Here is a 10,950-nt window from a genome sequence, read left to right on the forward strand (position 1 = left end):
AACTTATGACCCCAGACAAACATACACACTCACACGGGGATTGTAGCTGGTAGGGTGGAAGGTCCAGGTAGATGGTCCAGGCGATGGGGTCCAGGCGATGGGGTCCAGGCTCCGTTCCCGCAGGCGAAACCCGGCAGGCAACTTCGTGCGTAGTTGGAACGCGGCTGGACCTTACATATGGTGGGGGGGGGGGGGGGGGAGGGGTGGAGGCTCATGTCCTTTGTATGTAATAAACGTATGGTCGTGCCAAACGCTCTCTCTCTCAAATTCTCCATTCAGCGCGCGCGCCTCCAACAAGTCCCCCCAAGTTCGTTTGCAATGAGCGCCGCTGAATAGTCCTTCAATGCGAGCGCTGCCGTATGAGTCCTGTTGCAAGAGCGCCGCTGAACAAGTCCTCTGTAGGCGAGCTCTATCACGCAGTCCTTTCAAATGAGCGCCGCTGAATAAGTCCTCTGCAAAAGGCACTCCTGGATAAGTCCTTTTGCCAGCGTGCGCAGTTCAACCGAAAGAAGAAGTCCATAAAAGGGCTTTGCGTTCGCCTTTTATAACGCGAGCCAAGATTACTCCGCGCGCTCCAAAACCACGCCCGCCAGCGATCTCACCTCAGCCCTGGTTGGTTGGTGAGGGCTTACCGGCCACGCCTTTGACGGCTGGTTGACAGGCCACACCTTGTTCCTGGCGTCCCGCCCCCTTTTCCTCGGGCCTGACCGCATGGTTAATGGCGTCGTTTGAACGAGCTTCAGCTCAATGGCAGCGAATGCTGCTAACAAGGCGCGTAATGGCGGCGCTTGGAGAGAGAGGTCGCAAAATGGACGAAATGAAATGGGACCTACTCCTTATTTGATTGATGCAACGCAGATTCAACTATTGGAAACACGGCCTTAACTAAAACACATAATAATGAAATAACTGGAATTTCTAAGGTGGCCTACGTGTTGCTGTGGCCTAACTAAGGGTGCTACCTTTAACCTTTAATGTCATATTTACAAGTGATTATTTATTTACAAAAGTGTGGGTTCTAAAACCGCAACAATATATATACATACACACATATATATCAAGAGAATCAGCTTCCTGGTGAGATGCCAAATGATTTGTCGGTTGGTTGCAGACAAAACAACAGCATAAGCACAAACATTTTAGGATGAACACCAAATGGAGAGAAGATCATGAAGTAGGTCTATATGAGTTTGAAGTCACAATTTTAGAAGGAACTGCACCCACTGTGGAATGTGGAAGTCCAAAAGATCCTACAGATTCATTTAGTTTTCTTGGATTTTTTTTTTCAAGATGACCCTAAAAGCAGAACAATACTATTTCATATTAAATCCTTATTTATCATGCAAATGGCACAATTATTGCCACAGATTACCTTGAATGGACCAGGACCTACTGTGTATAAATGATGTGCTCCAAATGTTTGCCATGGCGCTGCAAGCACACTTGGATTTGAAAGGTAAAATGGTTGATCACTCTGATGCATTCCACTGAAGTAATTTAGCAAATTTTATCGATAATAATTGTTGCCTTGAGTTCTTCAATTGATTGCAGCCTTCTTCGGCAGATGTCCTTCAAATAGCCCCAAATAAAGAAGTCTGGTGGTGACAGATCTAGTGATCGTGGGGCCCATTCAAGAGCAAGTCTTCGACTGATAGCTCTCTGTCACCAAAGAGCATGTTGAACCAATTCAGTGAATCATTTGAAGTCTGGGGAAAGGCCCCATTGTGTTGAAACCATTGTTTCTCTCTCAACCCCCGCTTCCCTGCGACTGCCTATGGCCCCCCACAACCTCCCAATAACTTGGATGTAACGTTTTTTATTGACAATCAATGTCTTGTCTGTGTCGTCCTCAACCCAGAAAGAGCCCAAGATTCCATGTTTGCTCATAGCGACCCCAGGGAGTAATTTTTTTTTGATTGGAGAGGTTACTTGAGCACTAGATCGGGGGGTGTTGATCCCCAGTATACGCCATTCTTGGAGTTGACATGCCCATAAATAACGAAATGGGCCTCATCAGAAAAGCAGATATTGTCAAGGAAGTTAGGCCTTTATTCAATCTTGTCTGCAAACTGACACATTGTTACTATTTCCTGCATTTGAGCTGCGGTCAGTTCATGTTTAATCTGAATTCTGTACGGATACCATTTCACATGGTGGATGAGAATTCTTCTCACAATTTCACAGGAAATTCCAAGCTCTTGACTCCGATGCCTGAGAGATTTCAAAGGGTCTCTGCCCACTAAATCCCAAAAAGGTCAATGTTCTCAAGAGACCTCACATCGTGAGGATGACCGACCCAAATATGTTGGTCCTAAAGCACTTTTACTGTTGAGATTTGCGACAGTGCCTAACTCTGAATGTTTTGACCCAGGTAAATGTCCATGACTTGTATGGCACAGTGTAAGTTCCAAACTCACGTTTAAACTCGTTTTAAATCTTCTTGAACGAGTCAATTTTAAGAAAAATCCCCACAGAATAAGTCTTTTGCCTATTTATCCACGGCATCTATAAAAAGGGAAGAATAGTCGCCAACTATTGTAGTCTTTCTTGTGGTTCACTTCTTCAATCACTTGAAAAAAACAAGAGGTTGTCATTAGTAAGACGGAAGATATTAGAAAAAAGGTGTGTTCCTTTTTGGGGGAATTCATCTTGCATACGATAGTTAGTATATGCTCAACTCGAGGTGTTGGATTTGTGATGGAATATAGGATCCAAATACGAAATGTCATCCCGATGGCTTCATAATCACTCTCACTTGTGGACAACAAATATATAAACTGTGATTTTCGAAAAGAGTACCCATTGTGTGTCAATGATGTTGTGTGTCCAATTCCATATTAGTCTCATGATCTATGATGTGTATTCGCATGTATTTTTATTGAAATGCATATTCGCATGCGTGCTCAAAATGATGGAAGACGTTTCGAAAATCTGTAATGATGGAAATAAATTTGAATGATCCTTCTATAATTGTTTGTTGTTTCACACTCACATCAGGGTTCATTTATTTTTTATTGAAATTTTAAATCGGGTGCATGTATTTGGCCCACCCTGTTGAATCAAAAACTGCTTGGCCAATTTCCCCTCAAAATGTGTGTACAGTCTCAGGTTCCACAGGGTCATGTCAGGGCCATGAAATACCCCCCCCCAACCCCCTTCTCCCTCTGCCCCCAAGTGAGGGTGGAGAGATGACTTCCAGGTTCAACCATTAACCACTGCCGGAAGGAGGGCGTATTGAGAATGGTGAAATAACATAGTGCAAGTGATTCACTGACGCCATATTTCACTCCCGGAGGGAGCGGGTATTACTATCATGAAAAGTTATCCTCCTAAAATAAAGTCGATTGACAAAATCTATGACACTTGTTCTGCATTTTGCACAATTTTAAAAGAATGTTTCTGCAAATGAAAACTTTTTTTGAACCTTGGAACCAAAAAATGGTTTATTTTCATGATATTTTTGCCTTGAAACTTTTTACACGTCCTCCACTTACAGCTCTGTGCAGTCTGTTTCCGAGTTCTCTCTTCAGTGGGATTGAATGTTGTCAAAAGATGACGTACTTCGTAAATACAAGGTAAAAATTATGTTTTGGGTTAAGTGGAAATGAAATGTTAAGTATATAATGTAAAATCAATATATGAGATGTGGATGCAACACAAGCATTTCATTGCCTCTTACTCGATGTCAAGTTTCCTTGCACTGTACATCTGCTGAAAGGATGTGTCCAGGGATGGAAGGAGGCAGGAAGTTATCAAACGCATATTAGACTGGGATTCAATTCTGAATTTAGCCCACCAGTTGCATGTTTATTGAGGCCGATGCAGTGCCCCTCTGCCTTCGGACAGCAATTTGTAATTTGCCCCTCTGCTGGCAGATGAGAAGGCAGGAAGCAACGATGTGTATGAAATTGTGTTTTTTTTGGAGCAATGATGAGTGGTTTTGTTATTTAATGAATGAAAGTTCTCTTGTGCATGGGGAGTCCTCTTTCAATGCATTGCAAGTCAAGCTATTCTGACGCGTCTCACACCCACGACCACCGGCAATTTCCCGAAAGCTGCGTCTTATCCTTATTAGTCTTACATATGATGGCTGGATCACTTTGTGTGGTCAGAGAACTTTCCAGAAGGAATAAAAGCATGATTTTTGTCAAAACAAGGAACTTTACTCCAGGTCATAAACCCATGCCTCCTCCCCCCAAGCCCTCTCCCTCCCACAGATCTCCCGATGTCCCTGTACTCTGCTGTTGTACTGTGTGCTTCCCCCTCTGCCCATCTTGTCTCCCGCTCCCTTTATTGTGTGTTTTGTGTGTCCGTCTTTTTTTGTGATTGATGTTATCTCTTACACGAGCCTCGATCTTGTATATAAATATAAAAAAAGGTCTCCCGCCTTTTGGCTAGTATAATAGATCTTTGTAATACGAAAGGTAAATCTTGAGCAGTTATTAAAATATCACGTACACAAAAAAATCTTGGAAAAATCTTGAACATGAGGAAAAGCTCAACTTTGATATAAACTACTTGTTTGTTTTGAACAAGCTCTGGAGAATATGGAGAAGGAAATAAAATGGTGTAAATATGTACAAAATAAACGGGGGATAAACTGGATAAGATGAAGAGTATGGGGTTTGAAAGCGGTAAGCGGAAGGAATAATTTTTCCTTCGTATTAGATACATTTACATCCAGTTTGAAGCGAGTGCACTGCATGCACTGCACTTCTCCGTAAGCTAAAATAGGATTAACTGTGTCTGCCTGTTTGTTAGAACATTTCAAAACTTTCATTTGTCTATTTCTCTCCCTGCAAGTCTTCATAATTCCACATTATGGTGACATTATGATCCATACAGGTTCTGCCTAACATACTGTCCGACGTCCATCCGTTTTCCTCTACTCCATTTTGCTCTTCTCCGTTTCTGTTTGCTCTCCCTCATCACCTCCATCAAATACCTCCTCTTAGCCTCAATTAGTGCCATTTGAAATATTCCCTTCGTTCCCCATGTAAAACTACTTTTTCGTTGTTCTGCCAACCTCACAGCGTTCTTTCACGATCTCCTCATCGTCAACAATGGATGGACATCCTCAATTATGAAGAAGACGTCATGGCTGTCGCACTGGACATCTCACATGCAACTAACTGATTCCATCTGGCATCCAGCCCTGCTTTGCAAGCTCTCAGGTAAGGGGCCCTACCTGGACTGGCTATCAAAATTCCTCCATGCTCACACCCATCAGGTTTCTTTGGAAAGCGTTCTCTGCCATGCTCTACCCTTATTGACTGACCTTCCTAAAAGTACTGTTCTGGGACTCACCCCTCTTCCTGATCCTGATGTTCTATCAATGACCTCTCTTCATTACTAGAAAATTCGATCTATCATTCTACAGATGACTCTGCTCTGTGCAGTACTGTTCCTCACCCCTCTACCAGCTAAGGTTGGGCAGCATCATTCTCTGGAAAACTTAAGAAAATAAACAGCTGGTCATCTACCTGGAATGTGACGAACAGGTTTAAATATTTGTCTGTTGTTTTTTGCGGTAAAATGTTTGTATAACAGATTTGGCATTGCTCTTGATAATGTTGTTAGTGTTGGTCCAAGACATGTCCTTGAAGTGAAATGTATTCATCACTGCTCAAGAACAAATGCTTTATATCACTAGTGGGAAATTGCATTGGTCTTCACGACCTTGTAGCATACCTTCCTGCTGTAGTGATTGAGCATTAGCTTACCTTTCACCAAGCCCAGACGTGTTTGGGTCGAGGAGCGGGGGGATTAAGGGGGGGGGGGGGGGATTATCCGTTCGATATTATTATTGCCAAATTGTACTATTATTATTATTTTTGTTAATATTATTAGTATTCATTTTACATATGCTTTGTTACAATGTTATCATTATTTTTGTTATTTATTTGATAATGAGAATGCCATGCCATGGAAGGACATATTAAACTGCTCCATACACCTTAACACGGCGCAAGTTTAGAAATATGGGAATTCTTCAGGATTATTTGTAGTTGATAATCAACTCAGGAGATCATGATGATCATTTTGGTGCATAACATTCCACATCAGAAAGCTCCAGGAGAACAGCACAGAAAACATGACAAACACACACACACACACACACACACACAAACACAAACACACACACACACACACACACTCACACACACACACAAACACAAACACACACACACACAGGCATCGACCAATGCATTTTAAGGTTCTTAATAAAAGGGCTTAGACGAAAGATAGAACTGTCTACAACATTGGCAGGTAGAATATCCCACAGTCGAGAAAATTTGATTTAAAAAGTGAATGTAAATCTAATATATATGGATGAATTTTGTGTGTGTGTGTGTGTGTGTGTGTGTGTGTGTGTGTGTGTGTGTGTGTGTGTGTATGTGTATGTGTTTTTTTGTAGGCTTTGGAGTGCACGGCGCTTTGGTGGGGTGGAGGGCCATGCAAGTGGTGCCCGAAGTCGCGTGGATCGTATGGGACACGGCCTGGCCTGGCGGCTTGCCGGGTTTCTCCAACCTCATCATGGTCACAGATTTTGGCGACTCCCTTTATAACCATGTTATGTCTGCAGGGAACCGAGCACCATCCAATTACGTGCTGAATACAACAGCTTTGTGGGTGGATTTGGTAGGGGGGAAAGGGAGGCACCCGTGGCTTGATGGGTTTTGCTGACTCGTCGAAGAAGAAACACACGCGTGCACAGGGAGGGGACCTGAGATTTGGCAGACCTGAGTAAACGGGGTTCTATCTTTGGTATAGACTCTTTTATTAAGGTTTAAGAACCTTAAAAAGCATTGGTCGGTGCCAGACGTGAATGATCCATCGTCATAAGTTACCCTCTTATTTGAATACACTTGTGCAATTTTTACCTTTTTACCTTGTATTTAACGTGTAATTTCTTTTTTTTGTTTGTTTAGCTCCAGGAGAGCTACTCGACAGTGTTCGGTTCATTTTTTTAAGCAATCCTGCAGTTGCGCAATGTATGTTATGATGTGCCTGCAAAAGAAATGAAATGAAAAAAAAAGGTGTCGATGAATGCAGAGAGGCAAGTCGGTATATATCTTCCAGTCTCTCTTGATTAGTCTCTCTCCCCCTCTCTCTCCCCATAAGGATCAGCTGGCTAATTTGCCAAGTATATCATTTGGTTCAACCTACCATCTCTGGAGCTTCTTGGCCTGACCATCAGTAATAATCTGTCTTGGATACATCATCTATAAGCTCGCTTTCAAACTAGCAGCTCTCAATGAATTCTCCACAGGGCCAAATCCTTCTTCTCCTGCCCCAGCTTATAATTGTGTATGAATCCTTCATCCATCATGCCATTTTTATTTTTTTTATTTTTTTATTTTTTGTATACTGAATCGAGGCTCGTGAAAGAGCTAACATTTATTTCACAAACAAATCAACCAGACAAACAAAATATATAAAAAGAGGGAGCGGAAGACAAGATGGGGAGAGAAGGGGAAGCACACAACCACAACATTTGAGAGCAGGGAGAAGTGTGGGAGGGGGAGGGCTTGGGGGGAGGAGGCGTGGGAAGTGGGGGGGGGGAGGTATAAAACACAAGGGGACCGAAATTAGCGGGGGTAGAAAAGATCAAGGTTTTGGATGGGGGAGGATAAGAGATGGTGGTGAACAGCTGTTTTAAAGACCTGGAGGGTGGAGTGGGATTGAAGAGAGTGAGGGAGGTTGTTCCAGAGGTGGGAGAAAAGAGGAATGAAGGAGTGAAGGTGAGCAGAAAGTCTTGATTTTGGCAGTTTAACCATAAGAGGGTTGCAGGCAGATCTTGTGCGACCTGTAGGAATATTTGGGGGACAGAGCCCAGAGAGAGCTGGGGGGGCAAGGCCAGAGAGGAGTCGGTAGAAGACGGAAAGACCACCAACCTGCCTGCGGTGAGTGAGTGAAAGGCCCTTGGAGTTAGCTTCATCGCGGGAGGTTCCAATGATTCTGAACGCTTTGGTTTCAACAGCGTGAAGACGAGCTAGGTGTGAGGCAGGAGCACCAGACCAGAGGGGAGAGCAGTATTCCATAGAGCTGCGGATGAAAGCCTTGTAAGTGGTGAGAAGCTCAGGTGTACCAAGGAAGGACTTCGCACGACGGAGGATGCCCAGTCGGCGACTGGCTTTGGAGGCCAGATTTGAAATGTGGTTGTCCCAGGAAAGATCATGGCAGATAGTGAGACCCAAAAGATTGAGTGACAGAACTTCTTGGAGAGGATTATTCAGAAAGTGGATGGGAGGGTTGTCCAGTTGGTCTTTTCGGAGAGACATCATTGAATATGGATCCCAAAATGAGCTAGTGCTGCTGCTTCTCATATTGTCCCCCATGAGGCTGCGGAGTCTCGATCAGGCTCTGCATGTCCCTGCCACCTTGCAACAGGAGGCTGTAGGCAGGTTATACACCTTGCACTTTTTTACCTGTTCTGGATCAAAACATAGCAAATCACATCACAGTACCTTGTGTGACAATGCAGGGAATTCAAGATTCATCACTTACAAATAGAAATTCAAATGTATTGTATTAAACTTGGTGGACGTTGAACGTGAAATTGAATATAACAAGTCCCGAAATTGACATAAAATTTCATAGCCCCCTGGTTTTAGTAATTTTGCTTGACGGAATTAAAGGCCACCAGTCGGCCATCTTTGGTTAGCTTACAAAACAAAATCTTCTGCATACTTATACTCTCAGGTATTGTCTTTGTGCCAAGTTTGAACAAAATCTTCTGCATACGTATACTCTCAGGAATTGTCTTTGTGCCAAGTTTGAACAAAATCGGTCCATGCATGTCGAGAAATGGTTGGGGACACATTTAAGTAACAAAATGGCTGCCAGTCGGCCATCTTCGATCTGTTCTCACAAAAAAGTGGCGTGCATATGTAAGCCATCATTCATTATCTGTCTGCCAAGTTTGAACAGGATTGATAAATCCACAAGAGGAGCCCATTAGGCCCATCAAAGCCTGCGAAACGTTAGCCAACCTACGGCTGTTTGTCCGTGCTCTATCATTCTTAAATGATGAGCATCAACCAAATAAGCATTCCACCAAAAACTCGGATCGGTGCATCTCATGCAAGGTGTTGCATCACAAGGTGCAACGATGGACTTTAAGTTGGGTGTCCCATCTGCTCACATTAATCAGTGGATGCCAAAGATCCCATGGTGTCTTTCGCAAAGAGCAGGCGGCTTATCGCTATCACCCTGAGAAAATTACAAATTTCTACTACCCAAATCACCTTGGCCAGCCGGTTCGTGAAAGACTTAGGCCGAAAACCTTCATCACCCGACTCTTCAGGAAGGTATACTGTTTATAGCACATAGTTTACCCCCCTCCTCCCCCATCTCCCCCATCCCCTGTACAGCACGAGACGGGGTATTGTAATTACTTTCGTGTGTCCATCTGTGTGTGTGTGTGTGTGTGTGTGTGTGTGTGTGTGTGTGTGTGTGTGTGTGTGTGTGTGTGTGTGTGTGTGTGTGTGTGTGTGTGTGTGTGTGTGTCTGTCCAGGCCATAACTTTTTTACCATTTAAGTTTTGTCACAAATTTTCAACAAAGCTTTATTATTATATTATGGAGAAGACAAATTAATAATTTCGTCAAAAGGTCAAAAGGTTAAAGGTCAGCATCACCTTAAATCATGAATTTTCATCCAATTGACCTAAAATTTAAATTTACCATTTGAGTTTTGTTATCAAATTTTCAACAAAGCTTTATTATGAGAATATGGAGAAGACAAATTAATAAATTGGTCAAAAAGTCAAAGGTCAGCGACACCTAAAATCATCAATTTTCATCTAGTTGTCCTAAACCAATATATATATATATATATATATATATGTATATATATATATATATATATATATATATATATATATATATATATATATATATATATATATTAGTCTAGTAGGAAGACTAGGTCCCCCTGCACCCCCGGAGATATACTTCTAATCAGTGTTTCTAGATTGGAAAAAATGTGTAGAAAATGACTAGCTATGGCCCCAAGCTGAAAAAATGTCCCACATACCATTTTTATGCAAATTACTGCTGCAAATTTTATGCAAAATTATGCAAATTTTATGCAAATTTTTGATGAGGAGTAGAGTTGAGGGGTCTTTGAGGGCTTCATCGAGGTGCTCTCGGTTGCAAGACTGGGTCATTCTGAGAAGCACAGCAGGGTCAGAGATCATGATGTTCTCCTCCTCAGTGAATCTCTCCATCAACAGCCTCTCCATTGCCTCACACACTGTTTTGAGGCAAAAGAGGGACTTTGCGTAGGCCTTTCCACTGAGAACACCTTTGAGAGATCCACTTGTTACTAGTTGTGCCTCAAAGAGAATCTCTGCATATCCAGAACCACGCATCTTGTGTCCAGTGAGCATCCCGATGTAGTTCATGGATGTGTGGAAGGGTCCAATCGTTACTACATGACTAGCAAATTCATTTGGCCAGCGCCAGATGATGGGAAGGGCTTTCATGCAGACACCCAGATCAAATGTATTCAGGACCCATCTCTGACCCACCTCAGCAGTTGCTGCCTCGGAACGCTTCAGTAGCTCACGAACAACTGCGTTGTCTGTGATCGGTTGGTGGATAGGCGTGCAGTAGTCGACTGTTGATTTGCTGGGTGGGGGAGAACCAGTTGCAGAGGTGAAACCCCCTAGCCCAGGCACAGGCTGCAGGCCATTGCCATGCCATGCAGGCACCAGGCACAGACCGATCACAGACAACGCAGTTGTTCGTGAGCTACTGAAGCGTTCCGAGGCAGCAACTGCTGAGGTGGGTCAGAGATGGGTCCTGAATACATTTGATCTGGGTGTCTGCATGAAAGCCCTTCCCATCATCTGGCGCTGGCCAAATGAATTTGCTAGTCATGTAGTAACGATTGGACCCTTCCACACATCCATGAACTACATCGGGATGCTCACTGGACACA

General features: G+C 43.3%; 1 long non-coding RNA gene across 2 annotated transcripts in view; it reads left to right on the plus strand.

Annotated features, from left to right (window-relative positions):
- LOC137422503 (uncharacterized) overlaps positions 1–6,956 on the plus strand; it is a 110,472-nt gene extending 103,516 nt beyond the window's left edge. For both annotated transcript variants that reach the window (XR_010983489.2, XR_013622597.1), the window contains exons 2-3: positions 5,034–5,174; positions 6,419–6,956. This is a non-coding gene — a long non-coding RNA (uncharacterized LOC137422503). The remainder of the gene's footprint in view (positions 1–5,033; positions 5,175–6,418) is intronic.
- Positions 6,957–10,950: the final 3,994 nt, after the last annotated feature.

This window comes from Myxine glutinosa, chromosome 2, assembly GCF_964187855.1.
Source record: "Myxine glutinosa chromosome 2, kmMyxGlut1.1, whole genome shotgun sequence".
In the NCBI taxonomy this organism is placed as follows: domain Eukaryota; kingdom Metazoa; phylum Chordata; class Myxini; order Myxiniformes; family Myxinidae; genus Myxine; species Myxine glutinosa.